The 18,792-nt window shown below is 41.7% G+C and overlaps 1 long non-coding RNA gene across 1 annotated transcript; it reads right to left on the minus strand.

Annotated features, from left to right (window-relative positions):
* Nucleotides 1-14,255: 14,255 nt before the first annotated feature.
* LOC133378023 (uncharacterized) lies at nt 14,256-18,792 on the minus strand. Its single transcript, XR_009760823.1, has 2 exons — nt 18,601-18,792; nt 14,256-15,303 (listed from the first exon to the last, which is right to left on the minus strand). It is a non-coding gene; the product is annotated as an uncharacterized LOC133378023 (long non-coding RNA).

An 18,792-nucleotide genomic window follows, 5' to 3' on the forward strand; every position in this document is an offset into this window, starting at 1 on the left:
CAAGAGCTTGGTATGCGCACTGGAGAATACATGGAGCTCTGGGCTGGGGTAGATATGTACAAGCCAGCGTGCTTGTGTGTACTCAATTTATGTTACAGGGCTTATTATCAACTGCATTGTGCTATCTGCTGCAATACTATCTGTCCTGTTGAGCTAATGGATTTGACAACTTTGCTAGTGTTTACTGAATTCTTACAATAAGAAAATGTTAGTACTTTGTTTTGGGAGATGCTCTGTGAGAGTTTAAATAGTGCATATATGTGGCATTTAAATGTGTAAATGTGCTTTCCAAATCATTTTATTCACAATTTAACATAGAATTCTGCACTTAATCCCACTGATTTCCTTTATGTTAACTGTGTCTAATTCATTGTTGGATTATGGCCCTTAAGGTTAATCTTTAAAATAGGATTGCCAACTGACTAGAAAAAAACCAGCCCGGCATGCTCTTATGCTTTTAAACAACAGCTGAATCTGCAGAAATCAACAAGAGGTGAACCTTTAAATACATAGTGTTAGATGTTATCACTTGCAACAAATTACTCCTAAGGGCACAGCCACAAGTGCTCATATAAATTTTGGCTACTTCCAAATATTTTTTGGTAGAACATGCTATATTCAAAAATGGCAATTGTTGTTCAGTGTTCAGTTGTTCAGTTGATGCATGTTTACTCAGATGTAAGGCCCACTGAAGTCAGTGAGGCTTATATTCTCTAGTAAGTATGTTTATCCATACAGAGTTAGGTATATCCATGCTCATTGTTTTCAGTTGACTTACACAGACCTAACTCTATATATGATCAGGCTACTAGTGTCATAGCTATGACTTACAGGTCCCTTGTCAAATTATTTGTCTCTTGGAAAGTATGATGATATTCTTGCATTTCATGTATCAAACTCTGATGGTTAAAAATGTGTGCAAGACAAATGCCTTGTTAAAATCAAATAGTCTTTCCAATACAGTGGTGTTCTAGGTCTTAAAGGACAAAGTGTTCTGTGCTTATGAATATATATTTTTCAAAAGTTTTTTTTTTAAAAAAGTAACTATGGCAGTTGCATATTATACTAATTACTACCTAGCTAAAACTGTTTTTTTTCTGGTAAAAATAAGAATGCTTACACTCAGGTAAGCTGTTTAATACATAGATTTTCCCTCCATGTATCTTACTGCTCATAATTAACTATTACTTAGGGCCTTTCTAGACTATCTTTGTGTTATTGTTAGTTAGGTACTGTGGATTATTCAGATGACAAAAATCTGTTATGGGTTAATTGCATTATTATGACTATTTCATTACTGAACAAAAGATATTCCCCCTTCTCCGCCCACGCAAATGCATGTTTGTACACTTTGGACTGTGGGCACATTTATGGAAGCAGGAACCTATTGGCTAGTACCCTTGGAATCACTGGGGATGAGCATGACTCCCCCACTGTGTCCATGCAATTTTGTGACCATGTATGTAATATAAGAACCTAAGAAGAGCCCTGCTGGATCAGACCAAAGGCCCATCTGGCCTAGCATCCTATCTCACAATGATCAGCCAGATACTTATGGGAAGCCCGCATGCAGGACATGAGTTTCATACTCTTCTCATCTCTGCTTCCCAGCAACAACTTTGATACTGGAGGTAGCACAAGACATTATGGCTAGTAGCCATTGATAGTTAGCCTTCTTTCCCATATATTTGTCTAACACCTTTTAAAGTCATCCCAAGTTTGTGGCTATTACTACATCTTGTGGTAGTAAATTCCATAGTTTTAACTATGTGCTGCATGAACAAATGCTTCCTTTTCTCTGTCCTGATTCTTCCAAGATTCAGCTTCATTGGATCACCCTGGATTCCAGCATTATGAGAGAGGAAGAAAAACACTATTTCTTCACCCCATGCATTATTTTATACACCTTTATTGTGTCCCCCTTAAAAAGGTAAAGGTGTCCCTGCACTTATAGTGCGAGTCGTTTCCGACTCTTAGGGTGACATCTTGCGATGTTTTCAAGGCAGACCGTATATATGGGGTGGGTTTGCCAAGAACCCCAAATGTTGTAGCCTTTCCTCATACAGGAATTTTTCCAGCCCCCTGATCATTTCGTTTTCCAGCTCTACAATATATCTTTTGAGGTGTGGTAACCAAAACTCAACAATGTATTCCAAGGGCAGTTATACCATATAGCCAAAATTAAGGACTTAGACCCATGGATCTTAGTGGAAGTGATTGAAGCCTGCCCTTTAACTCTGTTAAGTTTAGTTGGACTTATAAAGGTTTCACTTTGGCTGGATCATATCTTTATGCTGCATGTTTTTAAAATCTTTACTTTAAATATATATATATATATTAGAGGCTCTGCACTTCTTCATTTGAACCAAGGAAATATGCCACTTTCCCTGCATGATATCAGGATGGGATATTCCACCACTGGCCCTGATCTGGGGCTCCAGCTACTAATCACAGTACTAATACTAATAATAAAATATGTCATCTGGAAAGGCCTGAAAGCAGTATTCATTTTGTTCAACTCTGCTGACCAAATTGTTTAGATTAAGCAATACAATATGTAATATTGGTATATGTACAATATGTATGTATGAATCAGAAATAAAAAGCTACAATCCATTAGCAAAAAATGTTTCAGTTCAGGCCAACTCAGTGTTATCCTAACTTCTTATATGCAAATTCTCTGCATGTTTCTGGATCAGGAGCTGGATGGGGGCCAATAAATTGAAGCTGAACTCTGAAAGATGGAGGGCCTGTGGGTGAATGGGTCCCAGAATTGGGAGTTAGCCATTTTGCCTGGTTTGGTTGGGATTGCACTCCCTCTGAAGGAGCAGGGACATAGTGTGTGGGTGCTCCTGAAAACATCATTGTCTCTGGAAGCACATGTGGTTGCAATGGCAAAGAGTGCTTTTTACTAGCTTTGGCATCTACACCACCTATGGTGACATCGTGACTCAAGTACTGTACTGTGCTCTATGTGGGGCTGCCCTTAATATTGGTCTGGAAGCTGCAGCTAGTGCAGAATGCAGTGGTTGGGCTACTGAGTGATGTGCCTGTCTGCATACATGTAACACCATTGTTAGAGGAACTGCACCGGCTGCTGGTTTGCTACCAAGTTCAAGGTTTTGATATTCTCCTATAAGGCCCTGAACAACTTGGGATCAGGTTATCTGAGGCTGCGTACACACCATACATTTAAAGGACATGACTTCACCCCAAGAACCCTGAGAACTTTAGGTTACCTCTCACAGAACACCATCTATAGTTCCCCAAATTCTTTGGGGAAGATAATGTGTTTTAAATGTATGATGTCTACACAGCCTGAGAAAACACCTTTCCCCATACAGACCTGTCCAGTCACTAGGATCATCTACACTACAGAGACCCTCTTGGTTGTGCCTACAGACATTCAGCTGGCATCAACCAGGAAGGAGGCCTTTTTTGGCGTGATGCTCACACTCTGGAGCAGTTCTCCCTGCCCCCGGAATAAAGCACGTGCTAACATCAATGTATTTCTGGTTCATGCTGAAAAAAAATTTTTTTTTTTGCTTTCCCATGGCTTTTGCAGTGACTAATGCCAGCCATGATGGGATCTTAAGGATATTTTTAGCGTCTGCCTGTTGTTTAATTTACATTCTTTTAATGGTTGTATTTGTATTATATTTTATGATAGTGTTGTGCATCACCTTGAAATGCTTGTGTAGCAGGTGGTATATAAATATTTTAACAAATAAAATGCTTACTCAGAAGTAAGCCCCACTGACTTTAATGAGACTTCTTCCTAAGTAAGTGCAGGTAGGATTACAGCCCAATCCATTGCAGGATTATGTGTGCCTAAGCCCACTGACATTCTACAGAGGATTTGGTTGCACGTTGCTTTGAAACAGATGATTCCTTTTCAGTAGTCACTAAACTGCAAGTAGACTGGTGTGGGGTGTAAAAACTGGGCCCAACTTACAAATTTCTGTTGTGGCATATTAGCCGTTGAAAACACATTTCCTCATAATTGGATTCTGTGTCAAACTGGTAATGCACAGTAGCACTGCACATGTATGTCAGCCAGTTCATGTGACTACTTTCTGGCACAAATTGCCCCAGCAGAAGTGCAGCAGTGGAATGGGAAACACCTTTGTGAGTCAAACCAGTGGCAGCTGGTGAGCACTGAACTGGTGGGGCAGAAGGCAGGATGACCAACAGTAAGTGAAACCAGAGCCAATGACAGGCAAAGCCCATCCTCTTCCCTGCTGAGCTCTACAAGGACAACACCGAGATTAAGAAGGAGGAAGACAACGGACAGTGCCACCCCTTGGACTGTTCTAATAAGAAGGCAGGCAATAGCAGGCTGGCTGAGGGCGGACTGAGGTTGGTGAGGCACTGCTCAATTCACCCTAATGGATTAGCCTCCATTGAGTAAGGCAATCCGCCAGACAGCAGCTTTCATTAGATACTGGTGTGACTAGCCTCACCATATGGAAATAGGATTTTTTTAGTGCCTTCAAGTCTGCATCAGTAAGTAACATGTAATTTGGATCCTAAACTCTTGCTTTTAATTACTATGGTTGCTTCAGTCTCTGTGTGTACATTTTCCTAGTTGCATCTCTTCATCTGGAGTGTGATGTGTGTTTTTTTTAAAAAAAAATCCTGTTGGCTTTTCAGAATGCTTTCTGTGGTAGTAAATGTGGCATCATGGATTGTTTTACTTTATGCTCTCTTGTTTGTTTCAGCACAGACAACTGAATGAGAGTTCTAGCAGAGCCTTACATAATTTTTATACTTTGTTAGTCGCAAGAAAAAAGCCACACCCTATTTGAATATGACCTGATGTCAGGTAATATGAATATGAACTGATGTCAGGTAATTTGTTTGTTAAATACCTGTAAGCATTTTCAGCTGGACTTTGCAGACCTATTTTTGCATGATCTGCAACCTATAAGAGCACCAAGAATGCAGTAGGCAGGCAGGGTCCCTAGCAAGGCATTGACAGATCTACGCGGGAGACGGTAGCACAGCTGTGTGCCTGTTAGTGTTTTGTTTACACAAGACATGCTATTACAGGGTAATTCATAGAAGCACTGGTAAAGAAACTGCTATGTCTAACAAGTAATCTTTATGCTTATCACTCTTATTGCCTAATGGTTCCCTTTATTTTAGACCTCTTAGGTCTTCTGTATCTTTAAAAGTTGTGCAGGGGGAAGGGAGAATTTCACCTTGTGGTTTTTCCCATTACAGTGTTGCAAGAAAACCTGCACTTGGCTGAATTTTCCCTTCTCTTAAAGGTACAGAATCATTCTCAGGCCCTGAGCCTGGCACCCTGATGGAGAGTGAGCAACTACAAAAGAGGACAAAGCTCCTTTACTTTAATCTAGTGGTGTAGAAAAAGGAATTTTAGCAAATGCAACTTTTTTTCATGTTCATGACAAACTGCACGTGCCCAAATCCCCCCCCCCTTGTAACCCAAGATTTAATAGTGCAGGAGCCTTTTTCCTTTGTGGTTTGTGTTAACCTTATTGAGAGGTAGCTTCAGATAGACAACTTTAAGATACTAAAAAGTCTGGATTAGAACAGATACCTTGCCTTCTGCTAGAAGCAATATTGCTTAGCAAAGAAATTTGTGTACCTGTTACTCTGAGAGTAAAAACAGACTTTCTGGATTCTTCCCAGAAGAAATCCATTTAATAATTTCCATAGGATTTCATTTTTTTAAATTATGAATTTCTAGTTATTCACAGGATTAATTTTTACCAGGTCAGATTATTTGTCCATCTAGCTCAGTAGAGTCTACTCTGACTGGCAGCAGTATTTCAAGGTCTCCGCCATAAATGTTTGACATCAATGCAACCCTGATTCTTTTTAAAATGCATGCAAAGCATGTCATCCACCAACTGAACTATGGTCTGTTCCCAGCATCTGGGCCCTGTATCAATTGTTCAAGTTTAGCTGGGAAAGCTATGCCAAGTGTTCTACTCTATGCCCACTAATTCAAATGTCCCACTCATACCTGGAGTGTTCATGCTTGTGACTAGTATCCAGCACAGAGGTTAGTGGGCTGACACAGTATGATCTTAAACATGATTATGCAGAACAAAATCTTATTGAGTTCAATGGGATTTACTCCCTTATCAGTTTGGTTAGGATTGCAGCTTGAATATTCCAGCAGAACAGATAGTGTGTTTCTACTTGAAGGCTGTCCTGCTTCTTCTTTCCAGCTAAACAGCTTTATCCACAGGATTCTGCCTTTTTAAAAAGGGCTACACCAGGTGTGGAGAATCGTTGGCCCTCCAGATCTTCCTGAACTACAACTCCCGTCATCCCTGGCCATTGACCATCCTTGCTGGGGCTGATTGGAATTGTAGTTCAACAACACCTGGATGGTCATAGGTTCTCCACACCAGGTTTAAAGCATGAAAGCAAGTTTTCAGCCATTTTCAGACGAAGTTTGAAGAAGTGGGGATTGCATCTTTTAAATTCGGGGTCTGTGTGTCCGAAATTGTTCTCTTACTGAGTAGCAACTCACATTCCTTCCATCCAAAAGCAACAACATCCTTCCCACAACTTGCTTTCTAAATTGTTGCTATTCTCTACCAGACTTAAACATAGCAAATGAACTCAAGGACTTATCTACACAGAGTTCATTTTCCTATTCAGTTTTGCACATAAGGACTTGCTAGATAACACTAATTTTCTAAGGATGCTTCCTTAATTTTTTTTAAAAGAGAGATGTTCTTAAGGGGCTATTTCTTGGTATTAATGCACAAGCCATTAGCTTGAAGGAGAAAGCTAGCTGGTGACACAATTTCATTTTGTTTGATGTCTCCCGTCCCACCCCAAGTTCACACAGATATCCTTTATATAAATGCAGTAAAATGTGGTGTGTGCTTTATGTATGCCACTAATATTTGGAAGATGAAATAGGAACGTGTAGCATGAGTCTTAAAAAAGAGAGAGAGAGGACCTGCAGCACCTTAACAATAAAGGGAGCCCACTTCTTCACATGTGCGGATTATGACCATTAAAGTTTATGCCCCATAACCAGAGCTTGGAAAAATTACTTTTTTGAACTACAACTCCCATCAGCCCAATCCAGTGGCCATGGTGGCTGGGGCTGATGGGAGTTGTAGTCCAAAAAAGTAACTTTTCCAAGCTCTGCCCATAACTCATCTAGCAGACATTCTAGCAGAAATGGTTTGGACACTCATTGAATGCAGTCTGGGGCATTCACTTTCAGAGCAGGTAACATCTATTAAAACCAGTTCCAGCTGAAGTGTCTGCTGCTTTTCACCCAGACAAAAGTAGCGGGCAGTTCCTGAGGCTTAGTGCAGTAAAGGGACAGGATAAAAAAGAAGCTATGGCACCAGGAGAAAGAGTGAGCACTTGGATAATAAAAGGTGAGGGCCAGGTAGCTCATCATTTTTTCCTTGTAGTCTGCACAGCAAGCCAGAGTCACCATGATGGCAGTCCAGAGGACGCCACACAAAATAAGCACAGAGCAGGATGGTTGCTTCTTATGGGGTCTGTTGTTGCCTGAAATGTGCACATCAACCACCCTTCCCCAATCTCAAGTCTCCAAGGGAGACAGTGCCTTCTGTGGGTTTCTTACCTCTTTCCTGGTCTTTCTGAAAAACAGGTGTTTGTACTTGAAACAGAATGTGCCCTGAAATATGTGTACCAAATTTCATCTCTGCATCCAGCACAGCTATTGCATTACATGCAAACTGCAGATTTACAAATGGAAAGCTGAATGGGGAAATTAAGCCAAAAAGGTTTTGCTGCTCTTGGCCAATAACTTGGAAGCGTGCCTGTTCCTTGTTTTCATTTTAGGTATGACTTCTATTTGTTGCCTGAGTTACGAGTACTAGTTGGGGCTGCTTTCTTAATCTGGTAGTTTTCCTCAAGGCTAAATCTGGCCTATCTGTTCCCAGGTAATCTGGGATTCCCAGTGTTTAGGGGATCAAATGAACTTCTCTCAGTATATAGAAGTATACCTCTTGCATTTCAAATAAACCACTCACCCTCTCATTTCTTATTAGCTTCTGGCTTTCGTAGGTTCTGTTCCAAGGCTTCTGTGAGAGCTGTTATAGACTATTCAGATATTCAAAGTTCAGCTTGCCTTTCTGGTTAGTCCTCTTACCGGCCTAAATAGCTTATATCAACCAGAACACCTGTTCTGGGGAACAAAAAAATATCAAGATATTTCAATAAGAGTTTCTTCGAGATTAAATACTACAAGGTTTTCAATTACTTTTTTATTTTTATCATAGAACAAGGGTGGGGAACCTCTGGCCTCCCAGATGTTGGTGGATTCCAACTCCCATCAGTGCCAGCCGCCATAGCCAATGATCAGGGATGATGGGAGTTGTAGTCCAACAAGAGCTGGAGGACCGTAGGTTTCCTACACTACATGGCATTTGCACTGAACATGCATAACTACCTTTGGGCAGGATTTGTCACCCAGATTCTAAATCTCACTAAATCACACTCAAACGGAGTGTGTAGTGCAGGCTCCTCACGTCAGAAATTATCCCCCAACGTATTGATGGTGGAGAGAGCAGGAGCTGCGGAGTGGAGAAAGTGGAGCTAAACGCATGCCCCCCCCAGTTCCTTTCACCACACTTGCCAACTTCATGCAAGTAGTGCCTGAAGAGAGCTAAAGTGTATCCCAAATGGTTAAAGTACCTGGATAATAAGGAGACAATTGAAATTAGTCATGCAAGTCTGAAAATGGGGCTTCCTAAAAAAGGGGGAATAAATGTGTGCCGCAAACTAGTTAAGGTACTTCCATACCTGAGAGCTGAAATTTGGTACACATATAATCCAAGACATCCTGTGTACTAAAGAAGTCTGAAATTCACACATCTATATATCTAATCAAAACTGAGGATATTTAATGTTGAATATGTATGTTAATTCAGCTGTGATGCAGCTTAAGCTGTGTGTGTGTGTTTACCTGAAAGAAGCAGATTTTTACCTGCCCTTACATCATGGAGACTTTAGACTTTTATTATATTTATTATATTTATGGAAATACATAGTTGATAGGAAAATACTCTAAGTAGGAGGTGCAGAGACCAGGCTTGGTCACTGACCTTAAGTTTCAGGTGACAGAGAACAAAGGCAATATGTCTGCTCTCCCTTGGCTGATCCAAAAAGAAGGAAGGAGAATTTAGAGGGAGTGGTCAGCTTCCCAAAGGATATTAGTTTACAATGGAGGACCACAGGTAAAGATAGACAGTCTAGCCAGCTGGAGGACTCTCTATCTCAGGCATGCAAAGAGAACTAAACAGGAATTGCTCTTGCCACACTTCCAGCATTTACTTCATAATACAGGACAGCAATCCAACACAGAGCAAAACGAAGCATGAGATGAACGTTGCCCTTTTACGCACTTGAATCAGCTGGGGTAGAGAGGATTTCTTGTAGTAGCAAGCTGAAATTACTAGTATAAAACAAGATTTAACTGTAGCAACAGACCTTCAGGTGGCCCACATGGTGCCCTTCAGGTGTTGTACGATTCCAGCTTCCATCAGCTCCAGCCAGTATGGCCAATGGTCAGAGTTGAAGAGAAGGATAGTTCAACAACATCTGAAGGGCCACAGTTTCCCCAAAGCTTGGTGTTCCTGAATGCATTTGGGTGAGGAATCATTACCATGAATAGAGGGTAAATTGATTTTTCTCCTCCTCTGGCAACTTGCATATCACTTTCACAGCTACTATCTAACACATGATAGTTGTTCCAGCCAACAATTTAATATAAATGCAATCTTCCATTCCAGTCTAAAACATATTACATCTGTTTCAATCAGATCACAGTTAGTTTAGGACTGAATGTTAGTAGTCTTCACTGTTCTGAAAATGTCAATAATCGGACTTCCCAGGAGGATTGCTCCGCCTGTGCTGCCTCTGGGACGGGCTCCCGTCTTGGTGGAAACTTTTTCAGTTTTAAAACCAGTCAGAAGGGCTTTTTGACTGGGGAAAATTTCTTCCAGATAAGGAAGAAACGTAGAGATTTTCCACAGAGCTTTGTTGTGTTTGTTGGAGGCTGGAATTCTGTGAAAGAAGGTCTTCCAGCAGCTCGGACAGAGCTAGGATTTCCAACCAGCTCAACTGATTAAGTGAGCCGTTTTTTTTTCTTCAAAGAAAAACGGATTAACAGGCAAGCATTCTCCTGTCTTTTCTCATTATTTTGTTATCAATACAGCTAAAGAGATTTGTCAAAGAACCAGCAATTAAGAAACCCTGGGTGAGTCATAGCTTTCTCTTTTATTCACGGAGCTAAGGGGAAGAAAATAGAAATAGTTTATCTTTATTTTTATTGCAAAAAGCTGGCATGGAATTCAGCATTATAAAGATTACAAACGGCTGAGGGGTTTCTAATTTAAAGAGAAAATTTTTTTTGATTTATAAGACTTTTGAGTAATGTATGTCTGGGACTATTTTCCGGTTTACTTTTTTTTTTTTTGACGAATCTGCTCATTCTTCCTGCTACTAATTATTTGGATGCTGTGAATTAAAGTTGTTTTGGCACTTTTGGACGTACAAGAGATAAGGCAGTTCGTCTTGTCTAGAGGGTGACGTCAGCTGGCTTGAAAGATTAACTCCTTTGTAACTGGATAAAGAAATAAACTGTTCTTTGCTTGGGACATTGGAAATTGAAGGGATTGTGGTTTTTTTTGGTTTTAAGAATGACAATCAAGAAGGTGGTTGAGATCATGGATGTACAAGAAGGGACTTTCTCTTTAGATATGTTTCAGAAAATAATGAATGAGATTAAGCTAACAAAACAAGAACTCAGACATAACAGACAAGTGATGATAAGTGAATTTGGCGAAATGAGACAGGAGCTGAAAGAAATTCAGGATTCTATGAGAAAGGAGAACAAAGATAAATTTGGAAAATTAAAAAAGGATGAAAGAAAAATTAAAGGGAAGGTTCAAGCCCTGGAGATTGGATTAAATATGGTCTTGGAAAAAGATTTGGATTTCCTGGCTGTGATGGATCCTGGAGACAAATATTACTGTTTGGAATTCAGCACTGTCCCTGAAGGAATTGGTGAAGAGATTGGAGATAAAGATATCATTGGTTCGAAAAAATTCATGGACTGGAAGGATTTGATGGAACTTGAAATGGAGAAAGTTTACAGAATTAATTCCTGTTTTGTGACAATGAAAAACCCTTCAAGAGATGTGCTAGTGCATTCTGTAAAAAAGAGGAACAGAGATGCGGTTCTGCAACAATACTTCAGTGATACGTTTGGAAATGATGGCAAGAAAATATTTGTGATGAAGGAAATCCCTATCAGACTCTTATTATATGACTATGACAGCAAGATTATTGGGTGCGTAAAGATGGAAGATGGAAGATGGAATCAACACGGATAAAGGAAGAAGAGCGATTTGAAATTACTGGATTTAATAGACTTGAAGAGTTGGATTAATTGACATGTCTATCTAGAAAAAAATTGATGGACATATATCTCAAGGATTGGAAACTTCTCTTTGACTTTTTGTAGAAGAATAAAATGATATGATGTTAATGAGATTTGATACCAACTAAGATAACTGCTGTAGGAAGGTGATTTTATAATTTATCAGGAGACAGGTTTGTTATATATTATAGACCTATAGCTGAACTACGACAAATCGGAAGTCAATAGTTTTTTTTGTTTCTTTTTATTGTATTAGTTTTAATTTGTGTTTTTCTCTTTGTATTGTCTTGATTTTGAAAATTTGAATAAAAATTAATTGAAAAAAAAATGTCAATAATCCAGAGCTATAAGCACATCTGAAGAGATTCATGTTTTATGGTCCTTATTTTTGGTGTACTCAGTCTGTCTGGGAAAGTAGAATGGATTCTTACAGAGCAATCCCAGCTATAGAAAGCTGGCATAATTTTGCCAGGGTAATTTATGCCATTTTAATTTACTCCTGTTTAAAACTCTGTTCAGGAGGAATTTGATTTACACTGCCCTTTTTGCCAGCTAAGTTCTACCAGGTTGCTAGGTCACGTGACTGAGTTGACAGGTTTGGAATAGGTGTAAGTCTCTCCTTGCTCAATCTCACCCCTGCCACATCCCACCACACCCCTCGAACACCCTTCTTTTTGGACTTAGTCTGGTGTAAATTACGCCATCTTCAGTTCTACCAGCTGAGCCAGAGTGAGCAACTTATGCCAGCGTTTCTCTGGCTCAGCCACGGTGTGAGACTTACACTGGCAAAGCCCAAGATCTGCCAAATTCAAACTCCTCATCTCACTTGGCTTGATCCATCCCATCTTGGGTTTGGATTGTGCTCTTACATTGTATGCCAGGAATAGCCAACATAGTTCCTTCCTGATGTTGTTGGACTACAACTCCCATCACCCCCTGTCATCAATCAAGGCCAATGATCAGGGATGATAGGAGTTGTCCATCAACATCTGGAGGCCACCCCATTGGCTACCTCGGCACACAAACTTCAGAAGTGCTCTTGTCAACTTAGGTGACAAAAATCAAATCTATCTGCAGCATTAGTTTACAAGCATTGAAAGCTAAACAATTAGTAGGTATAACAAATCAAGAATCAAGGAAAGAGTTAAAAGAAAGGTTTTGCCTCTGGGAGAAGCTAATGTTTTCATTTTGGCCTCATATCAGTCCCATCTACAATCTGGAGAAGAATGCTCTCATTCATTGAAGCAACCCGATTTATTTGCCTCTTAAAAGTTTTCCATGGTTTAGTTTCAGGACTGTTCTTTTTTAAAAAATAAAACATTTTTATTTTAAATTAATGTTATGGGTTTTACTATGAAGTTTGAAATGTGAGTGCATGCCTGCTCCTTTACAGCTGGACTTACATCAGTGTTTCCATTCTCATATATTATTTGTTGAGATACACTGCTTGCCTGCAAAGGGCATTTGTGCTCTCAGATTTGGGACCAAGACTTAGGCTGGCTGCAATCCAGTACACAGTTATCTGGGAGTAAGTCCCATGGAACACAATGGAGCTGTGGTGGGTTGTATTGTTAATCAGAGGCAAGCTTTCCTTCCATCTAACACAAGGACCATAACCTGGTATTTAATTAAAAATAACACCAGTTCCCCACCTAAAATGTAGGGTCTCATTTAAGAGTAGCCAAAAGAAACAGAGAGGCCTCTGTTGCTTGCCCACAGTAAACATTTTCAAGGCTCCCCTTCAATACTGTCTGTATATGCCATGGGCAAATATACTTTAACACAAACTGTGTGCATAAGGTAATATGTCTGAAATATATCCCACATTGGTGTAGAATCTAGAAGGAGGTCTGCTTGGTGGACTAGAACTCATACAATGACTTCTCTTTTACCCATGCAAGGCTAGCGTTGCCTTATGTATCTTCCAGTCTTTTCCTAATTGCTCCACCATCCTAATACTCTAAAGCTGTGTCCTTTCCTTTAAAAGATGAACTATATACAATCTAAGTTTCTGCAGTAATGGAAGGGGAGGAGCATTAATAGCCAACATGGTGCCCTCCAGATTTTGTGGAAGCCAACATCCATCAGCCCCAGCCAGCCTGGGCAATTATTAGGTGTGATAGAAATTGTAGTCCAATGTGGAGAACACCATGTTGGCTACTCCTGCTGCACTGTGTAGACTATTGTGCTCAAACTAAGGTTGACCATCCTGAAACTTAGGAAGACATCTCTTTGCTCCTAGCTCTCACAGCATTAGATTCTGAGCTTTCTCATTATAGCCAGCATGAATTTTTTGCATTCCGCAATGTTGAATTCTGAGTAGTGGCCTCAGCCTTCCTCCCCACCACCCTTACCATTGGAGAGACCACCATTGCTATCTTATGAATAAATACCTGATGGAACACCTCTCCCGACACAAACCCACCCATACACTATGCTCAACATCAAATGTCCTCCTCTGGGTGCCTACTCTGAGGAAAGCTGGGAGTCTGGCAACAAGGGAGTGGGCCTTCTCAGTGGTGGCCCCCAAATTATGGAATGATCTTTTTGACGAGGTGCTCCTGGCGCTGAAAAGATAACAGTTTTGGCTCCAGGTTAAGACTGTTCTCTTCTCCCAGGCATTTTTAACAGCATTTAAATAGCACGTTTTTAACTTGCCTATCGGTTTTTATGGGTTTTAATTTGGTATGGTTTTAAATTTGTATACTTATTTTTAATTTTTTTAACTGTAAACTGCCCAGAGAGCTTCGGCTATGAGGTGGTATATAAATGCAATAAATAAATAAATAAAACTTTGTACAGATCATATCATGAAAAAGGCAAAGGAGTCAAAAAGTATTTATCAATACATTTATTTCCTTTTAATGTTAATTTAATCCTGGTTATTTTTATTAACATTTTTTGAGGAGATATTTGAGGAGAAAGTGTGTGCGGCTTCTACCGCTTCTGGTTCTCTCTCTATCCTCCTTCTCCCTTCTCAAGAAACAGTACACACTTAAGTAGTGCAATAGTACAATTGTTTAGCATTTCTTTTCAAGGTTACTTAAAGAGTCTTGCCTTGGTTCAGAAGGGGTCCCTGCTGTCACAGCTGCTTCTCTGCTGGGAGAAACTGTGTGTGGCCTCCACCTCCCCTTACAGCCACCCCTTTCCTCCAAGTTTTCCATTATTTGGAGCATTGGTTCAGAAGGTTTCCATGCTGTCGCACTTGGCTATTTATTTATTGGTTTGTGGCCTCCATCACCCCTTACAGCCACCCCTATCCTCCAGTTCTTCAGAAGATTTCTCATAATGTCATATTGTATACAAGGTTTGCTCAATCATTTCTCAACTGACAGCATTACCAAGGCTGTCATCTGAAACAGCGTTCCTTGGGAATGTCTTCATCCTCTTCAGAGCTTCATCCTCTTCTGCTTCTGCTGTTGTCATAGGTATAGTCGTGAGGATTCTGAGTAACGTTTGCTCCAATGCTGGCTTCAGATTGTTCCCCAAAAGAAGGTATAGGAGCATGGAAACATCCCTACATTTGTACAATTCTGTCATCTGGTGTAGGATGAAGAGCTCTATCTTCAACCAATCTTTCTCCAGCATTAAATGCCTGCTGTGGAAATCTTTGGCTGTGTGTTGGAATCAAAGTCCCCTGTATCAGTGATGAACTTGAAAGATGACTGGTGAATACAAATTGTTCACTGGCATGTGTGATGATATCACAGGTTTCCGATGCCATGCAATGCAGGATCACCTTTAATTTGTTTCAGGGAAGGTGAGATTCCAAAGGTAATTCAGCAAACAAGCTTCAAATGGACTCTCTCACAATATTAATGGAATTCCCAGACTCTGACAGAGATGTCTTCACTGCTGCAGAATCCATGGCTGTTCTTTGGAATCTATTGTAGAGGACATTGGTGTGAGACTTTATTCTATGGAACAGAGATAGCAAGTACAGGAAGAGACCACAAGGCAGAATGAAGGAGACCGGAGTGCCTGTAAACAAGATAAGCAACCCGAGGACAGGGAAGAAGGAGACCAGAAGAAGAGAAGAGAGCCCACAGTAGGGGTAAAGGAGGCCATTGGGCCTCAAGGTATGGGAAGAGACACAAAGGTATGGGTGAAAGGAGGCAAGTGGGCCCGGAAGCAAGAGAAGAGACTTACCTGAAGGTGGGGATGAAGTAGGCCAGTAGGCCAGGAAGGAGATATGTGGGATTAATATATTGTCATTATTCCTACAGTGCTTTTTTTGAAATGGTACTGGTGCAGAGTACCGTCACCTCTTTTGTTGCTGCCCAAGGAAACCATTTTATGCTAGCACCCATGGCACTTTTCTCAAGATATGACTCCTGGCACCTCATTTCTTTCTCCACTTTGACCCCACACCCGGGTAGGTCATTTGCTTCCATGCCATTCCTTTAACCGCACACTGGGATGGAGATCTCTTCTTTTATTTCCTGGTCCACTGCCTTCTTTCACCTAAACTCTGTTGTATGTGTGTGTGTGGTTTGATGCGCTGGCCCAGTGCCTCGTTCACTGCAACTCTGGGGGTGGTATCTCCTCTCCCTTCGAGGCCTGCTGGCCCAACCGTAAAAGTCATGCCATCCCCTAAGAGAACAGACCTCAGGGAGTCAGGAAAGGAGGCCAGTGGAGTTGAAATTAAGAGACCAGGGGAAGAGGAGAGCAGCCAGCATGCATTAAAAGAATTGACCTCTAAGGAGGATTGGGGTAAAGGAGGCCAGTGGGCCAGGAAGTAAGAGAAGAGACCTCCCCAAGGTTAGGGTAAAGAAGGCCAGTGGGTCAGAAGGTAAGAGAAGAGACAGCCCCAAGGTTGGGGTAAAGAAGGCCAGTGGGTCAGAAGGTAAGAGAAGAGCCTTCCCCAAGGGTGGGGGTAAAGGAGGCCAGCGGGCAAGGAAGTATGAGAAGAGAACCACCAGGGGATCAGATGGAAGGAGCCCAAGAATTAAGAGAAGAGACCTCCCCGAGGGTGAAGGTAAAGGAGGCCCGTTGGCCAGGAAGTAAGAGAAGGGATGACTCTTAGGGTTGGGCTGAACATGGCCAGCAGGCCTCAAAGGAAGAGGAGATACCAAATATAACACCACCCCCAGAGTTGCAGTGAAGGAGGCACCGGGCCAGGGCGTTAAAAAAAAAAAAAAACCCACACACACACATACAACAGAGTTAAGGTGAAGGAAGGCAGTGGACCAGGAAATAAAAGAAGAGATCCCCATCCCAGTGTGCTGTTTAAGGGAGCCAGCAGGCATGGAAGCAAATGACCTCCCCCTGGTCGATGGTCAGAAGCTTACTGGATCAGGAGAAGAAAATCCATCCATTCCCTGAAAAGAGAGATCCATACTCTTTCTGCAACAATCTCTTTTTCCTGAACAGGTGATCCTTTCAAACGTGCCTGTTCCTTCCTCCTCCATGCCCAATGGTCCTGACTAATGGGCCATGGAAGGATAGCACCTCACAGAAGAAACATCACTGGTGATGTAATAATTGCCACTGACATGAAATGACCACTCCGAAGCTCAGCCCTTCTATGTGCAGCTGATACTCCTGTGGCTGTTCCAACTGTTGCTTTTCAAAGTTTCTGCGGCAACCGCACAGGAGAACACAAAGTTCTGCTCTTTGAAGGTCCAGTGTGTTATTGTGGTAACTGTACATTTCTCCCCTGGAACTGTGCTACCTGGCAAGCAAGCCCAGATAGCACCAGATGTTTAGGTCCCCAGGTGACTGGGCATTGCCTCATCTGGTCAGATGGATAGTCTGTAGCTACATCTATTGCCCCTCTCTCATGTTTACCATTCATTCGTTCATTTATACCCTGCCCTTCCTCCCAGTGGGAGCCCATTCCCTATTACAGAGAATATCGTATTTCCAAAGACAATAAAGATGAATAAATTACAGAAAATCATAATGATGGGGGTGGTAGTGGTGATGATGGAATTACAGATCTATAGGCATATAAGGTTGAGACCCTGGACAACTACACCCCTGTTCCTTTGCCCTCCTCCACTTGCTCGCTCTCTTCCCTCTTGAAACTGCCATTTTCCAACTGCCATTTTAGGGGGCTACTGGCTGACTTGAAAGGCCCTACTCCAAGAGGTAGACCCTGTCAATCACAAGCAACTCCAATCCCAGGGATCTCTTGTTGGTGTCCAACCTGCCCCCCCAACCCCAAAAAACAGCCTCCCATAGGAAAGTGGATCTAAAAAGCATCCTGGGCTACACTGCAGGGTTGCTAGCCACAGGTCATTCTCTTTCAGGATCAGCTGCACTGCTCCCATCAGTAATGTGCGGCAATAAGAACACTGGACTGCATTGCAGGGTCGTTGTAAGCTATTCTCTCTCAGCATCAGCCCCTCCCAACAACAATGTGAGGCTTTACAAACACTTGACTACATTGTAGGGTTGTTGTAAACCCCACTCCCTTTCAGTCTCACACCACTGTCCCAGGAGCAATGTGGGACTAATAAGGGCACTAGACCACATTGCAGGGGTATTGTAAGTCATTCTCAGCAAGATCCATACTTCTCCTCTGAGCAACATGTGGCTGTAAGGATACTGGCCATTCTCTCCCTTATAGCCCACCCCCTTAGCCTCACACCATCCACTTCCAACAGCAATGAAGGGCTACAAGAACACTGGGCTACATTGCAGGGTTGTTGTAACCCCCCTCATTCTCAGCAGTTGAAGAGGGGTGCAGAAACCCGGCCACCAAGGACAGGAGGAGTATGGAGGTCTCCAGGATCTTTTGCTGGAAACCCCAAAGAACACAGAAAATGAGTGAGGTTCCACCTTCCACTGCAATGGGTTTAGCTATTTTTAATCAGACTTAGCGGCTGCAATACCCCGGCAGCTTTTTGGTGCTTGACTGAAGATGGAAGGAGCCCTTAACACAACATGTAAAACCAGAAAGGGTTGGTTTGTTTATTAATTGAGTTTCAACCAATGAAGGGTTGAGCTGGAGTCTTGAAGTTGAGCTGAAGGTCTTAATGAGAGTCATTGTGTACGCCCCACTCTCACCAAACTCAGACCTAAACACTAAACACAGAAGCCCCCCCAATGTGCAATGTGGGGCTAAGATCACTAGACTACACAGCAGGATTTATTTTATCTAACAAGGCTTATATACCAGTTAATAAAATAATAAGTGGTTTACTTAAAACTGTTTAATATATCTGAAAAGATACCTAAAAGATTGTCTCACTCTTTATATCTCCAAATGATCATGTTTTCCGATGGTTTAATTGTTTTATCGCTTCTGCCCTGGCTCCTGTGGGAGGAAGGGCTGCCCCGCTTGTGAGCTTCCACCTGGGTCATCTGCTTGGCCGCTGTGAAGACAGGGTGGGTCCCCTTTGGCCTGACCCAGCAACAGCCCGGCT

This window comes from Rhineura floridana, chromosome 1 (assembly GCF_030035675.1).
Source record: "Rhineura floridana isolate rRhiFlo1 chromosome 1, rRhiFlo1.hap2, whole genome shotgun sequence".
Taxonomy (NCBI): domain Eukaryota; kingdom Metazoa; phylum Chordata; class Lepidosauria; order Squamata; family Rhineuridae; genus Rhineura; species Rhineura floridana.